We start from the raw sequence: 12,500 nt of genomic DNA on the forward strand, positions 1-12,500 counted from the left end.
TATAAAAAACAAATAAATTGTGAAAAAGATATAAAGAGAAGTATATATAAAGGAGACAAAGAAAATGGAATAGAAAAAAAAAAAAAAAACAAAAAAGAGAGAGGAGGTTATAAAAGAAAGAATGAGGAAGAAGGAGCAAGAAAAAAAATTTTAGAAAAAAAAATAAAAAAAAAAAAAAATGAGAAGGGTAGGAGAAAGGAGAAAAAAAGAAAATATAAAAAAACGACAAGAAAATAGAAAAATGAAAATGTAATATATATATATAATAGAGAAAAAATATGATAAGGGTTTAAAAGGAATATGAGATGGAAATAAAAAGATAACAATGGGGGAAAAAATAAAATACACATGAAAAAGAAAGAGAAAAATAATTGGAGAGAAAAAAAATAAGGGAAGATTAAAAAGAGAAGATAATAAAAATTCTTGGGAAACATAATGAAAGAAATAAGGAAAGAAAAAAAAAAGAAAAGATATATAGAAATCGTAGGAAATTGTAAGTGAAGGAACGAGGATGAAAAAGAATAAAAATCTTTAGTAGAAGACCCAAAAGGGAAGAGAAAGATGTTACTTTGTGAGTGTATTTTTTATGTTTGGAGATAATGTATGGGAAATGCGAATCCGATTGATTTAAGGAAGTATATGGGGTAGAGCCTGAGGAAAGTTAAAAAAAATGGAAATTAAAAAAATATTGGCATGACAAAGGGACGGTAGGAAACGTAATAAAAAACCAAAAAATTACATTAGGAAAAAAAAAAAAAAAAAAAGAACACTTAATAGTTTTGACAAAGGAGGTTATTACTTTTGGTCTGTTGTTTTTTGAGTGAGGTTGCGGAATTAAATATGAATTTTTTTAATAGCTAAAAGAAAAAGTGAATTTGAAAAATCATGGTATTTGTGTACTTATAGGGGGGAGAAAAACTAGGGTTCTATTGGTGGGGGGATTGCGTCTTTATACTATAGCGTCGGAAAGATGAAAACAAGATTGAAAAAAATAAAATAAAAAAAAAGAAAAAAATAAAATAAAAAAAAGAAAAAAAAAAGAAAAAATAAATAAACAGAAAAAGGGAAAATAAAAATAAAAAATTAAAAAAAAAAAATAACAAAAGGAAAAAAAATATAGGAGATGTCAAATAAAAAAAATAAAAAATAAAAAAAAGAAAAAGAAAAAAAAAAAAAAAAATAAAAAAAAAAAAAAAAAAAAAAAAAAAAAGTTTATTAAAAATAAAAAAACAAAAAAAAAAAAAAAAAAAATTAAAAAAAAAATAAAAAAAAATAAAAAAATAAATTAAAAACATTGATAAAAATTTTTTTAATAAATCAAGAAAATGAAATTAAGTTTATAAAAGCTATTAAATAACAAAGAAATAGAGAAATAAAAGAGGTTATAATTATGAAAAAATTAATCAATAATATATAAAATTATAAACTATTTGTATATAGATAAAATAGATTGGTAGTTAGAAAATATATTTTTTTTAGGGTGTTTTATATTAAATCTATTATATCTATATTGATTTGGATCTCAGAAAATCGATGCCGGATGGGTGGAGGTTATAGAGAGATTAGTCGGAAAATAAAAAAAAAAAAAAATAAAAAAAAAAAAAAAAAAATAAAATATAAAAAAAGTAATAAAAAAAATATAAATAAAAAAATAAAGATATAAAAAAAAAAAAAAAAAAATTAAAAAAAAAAAAAAACAAAAAAATAAAAGAAAAAAAAGAAAAAACAAAAAAAAAAAAAAAAAAACACAAAAAAAAAAAAAAAAAAAAAAAAAAAGAAAAAAAAAAAGAAAAAAAAAAAAAAAAAATAAAAAAAAAATAAGAAAAAAAAAACAAAAAAAAACACACACCAAAATGAGAATAAAAAAGAAAAAAGAAAAAAGAAGTTATACTAAAAGATTAATTGGTTTTTTTTAAAATTACAACACATCGTAGATATGATTAGTAGGATAATATGGTGATAAGCCGCAGTAGTCGTTTTTGAGTATAATAAAATAATCATTGAAAAGAGAAGAGAAAAATAACAAATTTGACATAAACATGAGAGATTAAATGTTAATTAGGAATACAAAAAGGCTAGCACAAAATTTAGAAAAAACACACACACAAAAACAAACTGCACACAACACACACACACAAGAAAGAAAAGACAAAAACAAAAAAAAATAATAAATACACAAAAAAATAAACAGCACAGAAAGAAAAAAATAAGGGAGAGATAGAGAAGAAAGAAAAATGAGAAAGGAGATAGGAGAGAGAGAGAGAACGAGAGAGAAAGATATAAATAAGGAGATAAAATATAAAAATAAAATTAAAAAATGAAATAGATATAAATTAAAAAAGATTGATTACAGAATATAATATTTGTTTTAATAGAATGGTTGTTGCTTGGTGAGAAGAGCCATTTTTTTAGAATTGAATAGTTTGAAGAAAAATGAATATTATTAGATAAAAACACACACAAAAAAAGAAAAAAAAAAAATAAAAAAAAAAAAATAAGGAAAATAAGCATGAAACAGATAAAATCGAGAATAAAATAAAATATGAAAGTAAATAAAAAAAAAAAAATAATTAAGGGAAAAAGAATAAAAAAAATAATAAAATAGAAAACAAAAAAATTAAAAAAAAGAAAAATAATATATAATATAAGAAAAAAAAGTATATAAAAAAAAATAATGATATTAAAATAAAAGTAAAAAAAGAATAATAACATATAACAAAAGAGATATTTGTATATAGATAAATATAGTTAAAATATATGAAATAAAAATATAATATAAATATAAATAAAATAAGAAAAAAATAAAAATAAATAAATTCGGAGAAATATATATTATATATATAATATATATATATATAAGAATAATATAAAAAAAAGATAAAAATGAAAGAAATTAGAAAAAAAATAAAAAGAAAAATAAAAAAATATATAAAATATATAGAAGAATGGTGTAGGTTCTTTTGTATCGTAATGGCGGATTGCGCTTATACAAATAGGGCATCAGGGTATACTATAATGAATATATTATATTAGGAAAGTATTCTATATTTATATGTGACAAATGTAATTATTAAAAAATCGCTAAATTGAGATGGAGAAAAATAAAATATGTATGTTCAATGGTTACCATCGTCTTGTATCCATTTGAGGTTTTATTGTGGTTCAAACAAACAATTTCGAAACTCATTTATATGGGCCGTGATACAAGCAAGGCGTACCACAGCCCTACCAGTTGGTGCTCCTGTCAATTCTTTTCCTATGCCTGGTTTCCGCCCTGTGTTTTTTTATTTTTTGTGTTATTTGTTCCTTTGTTTCCTCTTGATGGCAACGTAATTGTAATAGATATATAAAGAACCTGTTGTTAAAATGGAGATAATAGATACATTAGATAGGTCTGAAAACCATATAATGAGTAATCAGATAATTTCATAGGGCGATAGACAGATATAGAGATACAGAAAGAGGGAGAAATAAGAAGATTGGTACATTGGTAATTAGGTTGATAGATAGATAGATAGATAGATAGATAGATAGATAGATAGATAGATAGATAGATAGATAGATAGATAGATAGATAGGTAGATAGATAGGTAGATAGATAGATAGATAGATAGATAGATAGATAGATAGATAGATAGATAGATAGATAGATAGATAGATAGATAGATAGATAGATAGATAGATAGATAGATAGATAGATAGATAGATAGATAGATAGATAGATACGCAGGTAAACAGGCAGACAGATAGACAGGCAGACAGACAGACAGACAGACAAGCAGACAAACAGACAGACAGACAGACAGACAGACAGACAGACAAGCAGACAAACAGACAGACAGACAGACAGACAGACAGACAGACAGACAGACAGACAGGAAGACAGACAGACAGACAGACAGACAGACAGACAGACAGACAGTAGATTGACAGACAGACAGACAGACAGACAGACAGACAGACAGACAGACAGACAGACAGACAGACAGACAGACAGACAGACAGACAGACAGACAGACTGAATGACAGACAGACAGACAGACAGACAGACAGACAGACAGACAGACAGACAGACAGACAGACAGACAGACAGACAGACAGACAGACAGACAGACAGACAGACAGACAGACTGACAGACATATATAGGTGATCAGAAAGATATACAATACAAAGAGACAGGCAGGTAAGTAGAACAACAGAAAGGCAGTCAGAGAGGAGAGCAGGCATGTAGACAGGCAGACAGACAGGCAGACCAACAGGAAGGCATGGAAACAGGCAGGTAACCAGGCAAACAGGTAGACTTACAGACAAACAAACAGGGAGATAGGTAGACAGAGAGATAGATTAGATAGTATGTGTGTGAGAGAAAGTGAGTGTGTGTGTGTGTATGTGTGTGTGTGTGTGTGTGTGTGTGTGTGTGTGTGTGTGTGTGTGTGTGTGTGTGTGTGTGTGTGTGTGTGTGTGTGTGTGTGTGTGTGTGAGAGAGAGAGAGAGAGAGAGAGAGAGATGGAGAGAGAGAGAGAGAGAGAGAGAGAGAGAGAGAGAGAGAGAGAGAGAGAGAGAGAGAGAGAGCAACGACACACACACGCACCATTAATTCAAAATGGTCAGCTTCTGGGTAGTTTCCGCGAAAGGAGGACATGACGGCTTTTGAACAAAATCACCTCTTGGCCCCAGATCAAACCTCCAACCTGGTCACGGGTCACGTCCTTCGACTGAAGCTCTTTCTTCTGGCAAACGACCGGAGATTTCATTCGGCTCAGGGCAGAACCCACGTGTCAAAAGGATTCAACGAGTTCCTGGCTAGGCGAGGCCTGTGAGCATAGGGAGAGGGGCGTACGCTGTGGGGGATGTTCAAGGGAAGGGTCAGGAGGGAGGATGAATGGGTTTGGGGAAGGGGAGGGGGAGGGGGAGGGAGGGGGGAGGGGGAGGGAGGGGAAAGGGGGAGGTTGGAGAGGGGGAGGGGAGGGAAGGAGGGGGAAGGGGAGGGGAAAAGGAAGATGGGGGAGGGGGAGGGGGGAGGGGGAGGAGGAGGGAAGGGGTTGAGGGGGAGGGGGAGGGGAGGGAGGGGAAGGGGAGGGGGAGGGGGAGGGGAGGGAGAGGGGGAAGGGGAGGGGGAAGGGGGGAGGGGAGATGGAAGAGGGGGACGGAGGAGGGGGAGCATCGACAAGGGATTTTTTTAATATTCATTTATCTATTCACCTCTTTACTTACATACGAAAATCGACTAAAACATACGAATCTGTTTTCCCCAAAAAAGCGTAGACTCAGAGGTGACTTGATACAGGTCTTTGAGATTCTAAAGGGAATTGGCAACATCAAAAGTGACAAAATTTTCACACTGAATGAGAATCAGACAAGAAACAATGGTCTCAAACTGTCCGGAAATAGATATAATCTGGAAGTGGGTAGAAAAAAGATGCTGTAATGACTATCAATTATTTTGTATTATTTGTTTTGTTATCATTTGTCCGTTTGCTTATTATCATTTGCTTGATTCTCATTTATTATTAGTTATATGTCAATTTATCATTATTTACTATTTATCTGTTTGTTTGTCATTTAACTATACCTATGCATTTATTTGTGTATTTTATTTATTGTTTACATTATTATATTTTTCATCTATTGATTTATTCATTGATCATTATTATGATTTTTTTCGCATCCGACATAGATATGGACCAAAAGGTCTCCTGTCGGTATGCTCCGCCTTTGTAATCCTTTGTAATCCTTTGATAATATTAATGCATACACATACCGTAATGCTCTTTCCCCTATATAAAGGGGTGGCCATATTGTGATTCAGGTTAGCGTCAAAAACTCCCCTTCTCAAAGGTGGCTAGGACGATGCCACTTCAGTAAAAAGACTTTTTGAAATATCATGGAATTTAATGTTGTAGTCCGTCATGACTACGATCTCACTTTCTACTAGATAGGACTCAATCCGCCATCTATGGCCTGCATGAATGATAATGGTGATAATAGAAATAATGATATACCGATGGTTTTCCCCTTTACAAGGGAGGCAGCCAAAGTCAAAGGCATAAATCCACTCCCACCCATTTCATCCACCGGCACTCCACTCCCATTCACCACCCCTCCTTCTCTCTTCTCTTGCTCCTCCTGGATGATGGGTCATCCCAGCATCTCGCCTACTGCTCTAGGTCACAAGCAATTCAGCAAGACACAATACATCCACAACAAGGCCGCTTCATTTAATCGGCGACTGTCCCTCTCCGTCCCTTCATGCAGAAAAAAGAGAAGACGGGGAGAAATCCCTTCGGACTGCGTCAAAATAGCTTTCACATATACTCCCTCACCCCCCATCCCCCACCCATTCCCTTCCATGCATTACAACCTCATCTATAAACAACCCTTCTCCACTCACCCCTGTCTTCTGTCTTCTCCCTTCCTTCCTCAATAGACATTCCCCTCTTCCCCAATGCCCCTTTTACCCCATTCATCCATCTTATCCTTGGTCGTCCCCTCATGTTTACTCCTTCTACCTCTACCTTCCACACATCTTTTACTAATCTTCTTCCACTCATTCTTTCCATGCGTCCAAACCATCCCAATACTCTTTCATCAGCTCTATCTCTCAACTCCCTTTCTATCCCCGTTCTCCAACTCACCTTCTCATTTCTCAATCTATCAAGCCTAGTAACCCCTACCATACTTCTCAGACACTTCATCTCAAACACATTCAAACTCCTTCCCCCTCCCTCTTTTATGTTCCATGTTTCTTCCCCATACAGTGCTGTCGGCACAATCACTCCTTCATACAATCTCCTCTTAGCATCCATTCCCAAATGTTTATTTCTCATTACACTTTATAATCCACCAAGGCATTTACTCGTTTCTCTCAATCTACATTCTGCATCCACCTCCACTCCTCCCTTTCCTGCCACATTCGCACCAAAGTATCTGAAATTATCCACTTCCTCCAGTCTCTCTCCCTTAATACTCACTTCCAGTCTGCTGCCCATTTCACCCCTTGTACATCTCATCACCTTACATTTACCCACATTTATCTTCAACTTTCTTCTTTCACACACTCTCCCAAACTCTGCCATCAACCTCCTCAATCTCTCCTCTGATCCTGCTACAAGCGCAGTGTCGTCCGAAAGCAACAGCTGGCTCACCTTCCACTCTTCTCCATTTTCTTTAACCATCTTCAAACCCTTACCCACCACCTTTGCATTTATCTCTCGCACCACTCCATCCATGTATAAGTTGAACAGCCAGGACGACATAACACATCCCTGACGAAGTCCCACCTTTACCTCGAACCACTCACTCTCTCCATTTCTAATCCTGACACACGCTTTACTACTCTCGTAAAAACTCTCGACAGCTCCTAGCAGCTTTTCTCCTATCCCGTATATCTGTAAAACCTTCTACATTGCCTTCCTCTCTACCCTGTCATAAACCTTTTTCAGATCCAGAAAAGCCCAAAAATTATCCTTATATTTTCCTACAGCTTTCTCACATATCTGTCTTACCACAAAAATCTGATCTAAACTCACACTGTTCCTCGCCTAATACTCTCAATCAAGATCCTCCCATAAGCCTTCCCAACTACACCCAATAAGCTAATCCTTCTGAAACTACTACACTCACACTTGTCCCCTTTGCCCTTGTAAAGTGGAACTATACAGTCACTCCTCTAGTCCTCCGGCATTCTTAAACAAACATTAAATAACCTCACCAGCCAGTCCACCATAACTGTACCTCCCTTTTTCAGACATTCTGCATGACATCTATCCAGACCAGGTGCCTTACCTGCTCTCATCATCTTAACAACTGCCTTCACTTCATCCTTTCTTATTTCTCCTCCATTTTTCTTACTCATCATGGTAATTTTCTTAGCGCTTCCCACTGCAACTACCTTTCTCTCCCTATCCTCCTTCACATTTAGCAACTCCCTAAAACACTGCCCATCTTCCTCTTACTGCCTTCTCTTCCATTATCATCTCTCCATCTGCACCTTTTACCTTTTCTTCTCTACTTGATTCGCCTCCTCTTCCTCTCTTAATCTATTTTCTAAATATCTTTTCATTACTTTCAAATTTTATCATACTCTTACCCCATTTCACATCTGCTCTACTCTTTTTTTTAAATAAAGAAATGATAATAATAATAATAATAGTAATAATGATATAATAATGATAATAATAATAATAATAATAATATTATTATTATTATTATTATTACTATTAATAATAATAATAATAATAATAATAATAACAATAATAATAATAATAATAATAATAATAATAATAATAATAATAATAATAATAATAATAATAATAATAATAATAATAATAATAATGATGATGATGATGATATTGATGATGATGATGATGATGATGATGATGATGATGATGATGATGATGATGATGATGATGATGATGATGATGATGATGATGATGATGATGATGATGATAACATGTATAATGATAGTGATTGTTGATAATAATGATAATAATAATACTGTAGATACTGTAGGGGTTAAATCGTCACCACCAAGAAGAATACAACGGAGATGAATATAATTACTTGACAGCATACCGAACAAAAGAAAACGTGCCATCAATATCAATATCACAGGAGGGGTGGGGGTGAGGAGGAGGTGGAAGAGTAGATACAGGTATATCATATACATTACAAATACGAACATCATGTTGGTCTGTTTCGTTGGTTGTCTTAAAAATACGTCACCAGCTTTGAACGGATTTTCGCCAAACTCAGTACGTATCCATATGGCAACATATTATTCATTGATTGATACAACAATCCATCACCCCCTTTATTCACTTATTCATATGCACATTCACTAACATATCCAGACATCATTCAACTGTTTATCAATTTGTCCATCTATCCATTGATCTACATAGCCCTATATCAGCATATCCATATACCTTCTACTTATCTATTTCTCTATCTATCAATATGTCTATTTATTTCTTTTGTATTAATTTGTTTGTCTCTTGTGTATTGCAATCTGTAGTGTAAGTCGTTGGCTGAGTTTTGGTCCCTTCCGTTCCTCGAGGTACTGTTTCCTACATTCAAGATGCCGCCAGACGATTTTATTCACCAACGAAGGTGGGTGTTACAAACCCCTTCCATGCCTGTTGGGTCTTTTACTTGTAATATGGTTGTCGTTGGGTGATTTTATTCAACTTCTGTTTCCCTTGAATGAAAGGGTTCAGGTAGGGGGTTGCTGGATTGAGACTGAAAGTTGAGATTGATACACTCGCTTGGGTCGAAATAAAATGTGTCTACCATTTGAAAGTAGAATTCTACATTTTTTTCTACCGGGATTTCGGCCGACGGGCTTCAGCGGATCGACCAACGGCGAATGATATTCAGGAATGAGGGGTAGAAGAGGGGGGGGGGGAAGAAGTGCAGGGGAGGAGGGAGAGGGAAAAGAGGGAAGGGGGGCAGGGAGGAAGTGGGTAGCGAGCAGGAGGAGGGAAGAGGAAGGGAGGAGGAGAGGAGGGGGAAGGCGAGAAACAAGGCAGGAGGAGGGAGGAAAGGGGGGGAGGGAGAGAAGGAGAAGAGGGAAGGGGGAGAGAAGAGGTGGGGGAAGGGAGGTAGGCGGCGGGGGAGGGGGGAGCAGAGGGAAAGTGAGAGGGAGATGGGAGCAGAGGGGAGGAGGTGAATGGGGGAAGGGGGAAAGGGGAAGGGGGAAGGGGGGGAGGGTGTGGTAAGTGGTCTGACTACATACTCGTAATTGAACGCAACCATCGACAGGTCGGGCGATGTTCCAATCAAGGCGTGAATGTCCAACAGAATTGGCAAAACGGAAGCGGAATGGGAGTCGGAAATAAGAGGTAATAGAAAGCCGAGATGATGATATAATAGGTTTCCGATAATCAGTGACGCCGGAATAAATTATATCATATTCAGTGGCGTCATTATCGTGCGGTCATGATGATCTAATGACGTACTTGTAATGCGGACCCATGTGACGTAACGAAAGTCGAAACCTAAAATTCAGAGCTTCAGGTCCTGAAACAGAAAACCTTCGTCCCGCTTCAGGAATACAAACAGGAGGGAGAGGAAGAGGAGGGGGGGTATTCAGCCGTTGTTAGCAGTCCAATTAAAATATGTTCTTACGTGTTTGCATTTGTGTCCTTGTTCAGTGGTGGTCACGTGAGCAGGATTGAAAGTGAGTGAGCGTGTCTGTATTCAATATGCTATTGCTATTGTTATAGGCTGTAATTCATTAGCGCTTCTGTCTTTGTTATCGATCTAGCATCATTATCATTCAGAGAGCATATATATATTTCTAGGAGACAATGAAAGACACACACACACGCGCGTGTACGCGTTAGCGCGCGCACAGAGAGAACATAACACAAGAATGAAGGAGACTCAAAGAAACCAAAGGCCTATACTAGGCAGTTCCATGTCCATTGCCATCTATCATTCCTATCCATAGATTTCTCTAACCTTTTCTTAAAACAACCGATAGTTTCAGCGCTCACTAATTGGTTACTAAGTCAACTCCATTTGTTGACCTCCCTATTAGTAAACGAGTTCTTGCCTATTTCCTTCTTAAATCTAAATTTATCCAATTTAAATCCATTATTGTGTGTCCTGCCCTGTTGTCTTAAGATGATGACATTGTTTGCATCTCCCTTGTTAAAGCCCTTGATCCACAAGAACACCCCTGTTAGATAACTCCGCACTCTGCATCTTTCCAGACAATGTAAATCAAAGTGCCTAAACCTCTCCTTGTAAGGTAAATTTCTGAGCCTATGTGTCATTTTGGTAATTTTCCTCTGTTCTGATTCTAGTGAATTGATATCCATTCTATATTGGACGGAGACCAACACTGTAACAACGTCAGTATGTATCTTATCTGTCTCCAGGCGATTTTGTTCAGCTGAGGAAACATCCCTGACTCCCACTCCCCCCAAAAAAGGGAGTGACATGTGATATTGGGTGGGAGTGATTTCTATACCTTTTTCTTTTTGGCTACCCCCCGTGTAAGGGGGAAAAAGCCTTTGGTATATGTATGTATGTATTGCTATCTTTCATTCCCCTGATCATTTGCTGCCCATCATCTACTGTGTATTTGTTTGTTTGTTCCTGTTTGTCCTCGTATCCAAGCAAATATGTACTTTGTTTTCAAATATGATTTTATGAAATAATTGTGAAATAAAAAGGATCTTCTCATTAGGTGAATCAAATCACCCTGTGGTAGCCAGAATAAAGTATACAAAATAATACTCCCCCATGAGCGCAAATAAACTGACGCCGTGTTTGCTGACGTGCTGGGCAAATAGTGTTTGTTTAACTTAACTTCATTTTGGTTAGCCGAGTAAACAAAGGGGTTAGCGGAGTGGTTAATCTAACGAACGAGGTTCGGTGGCTCATTGTATATATTATCTTCCAGTTGACGCCCGAGGATTTTATTCAGTTCCACTGTGTCAATTCTCTGTAATCCTGCTGTCATGTGATTTTGTTAGGCCTCTCTAAATCAAATCACTGGCGTCTACTCATATATTTGAATGTTACGTTCATTCTGGCTGCCGTCAGCTGGGAAAAACTTCTTTTGTGTCTACGATTTATGATTTTATTCTTGTTGTCATCAGACGATTTTATTCAGCTGAGACGAGCCCCTGAAGGTGTCGAGGGATAACTAGGAGTGAGCAACATTTGATGTACATTAGGAAAAGTAGAAATCTAGAGAATACCACTTATAGAATATGTGGTTCGAGCTCATAGGAGGTTCGAACTCATAGGAGGCGCCTATGAGGCAACAAGAAGGTACAGGAAGCTTCAAGAAATTGTTAGGTTTTAGAAGACTTTATTCAGGGAAGCTGAGGAACTTTGAAACATAAGTATAGGGTTCCATGATGCGGCTTTTTTTCCCATTAGGAAATCGTCAAGCCATGTCAACAATAGACCTGAAGCATTTGGTAAATACAGACATCTCCACGCATTTGCTAAGCAATCCATCAGCGACATGTTATTGCTCCTGATCTTCAATACCCTGATGAGATATCTTGGTCTCATTTGATATTCAGCGTCTCAAATATACCTCCCCACCCCCAAACACACACCCCATTCCCTAACTCAGGTCGAGTGAGTATAGTGAGTGTTGGGTCGGATTTCGCTGAACTTCGGAATATTTCGCCTTTTTTTTAAAGGGGGGGGGGTTCTTCTTTAAGGTAAAATTTCGTAAAGGTCTCCATAAATTTCATTAGCCTCGATATTTCTGTGACGTGGTTTCTAGATCTTTTGTTCTTGACAAAGTTAGATAATTTCATTCAATACAAATCTACTCGTATAGGTCATCTTCATCTATCAAAACCTAATCCCAAATGCAAACAAAAATAAAAACGGAAAACAAATATTATATTAGACCAAACAAAAGACAACTTACAATTAACAGAATACCTAGAACAGACCAGTTCATCTGAGAAAGAAAGAAAGAGAGAGAGAGAGAAGGAAAGAGGGAAGAGAGAAAAAAGAGAGG

The sequence above is a fragment of the Oratosquilla oratoria genome, chromosome 13, assembly GCF_046742065.1.
Source record: "Oratosquilla oratoria isolate Oo_2021 chromosome 13, ASM4674206v1, whole genome shotgun sequence".
NCBI lineage: Eukaryota > Metazoa > Arthropoda > Malacostraca > Stomatopoda > Squillidae > Oratosquilla > Oratosquilla oratoria.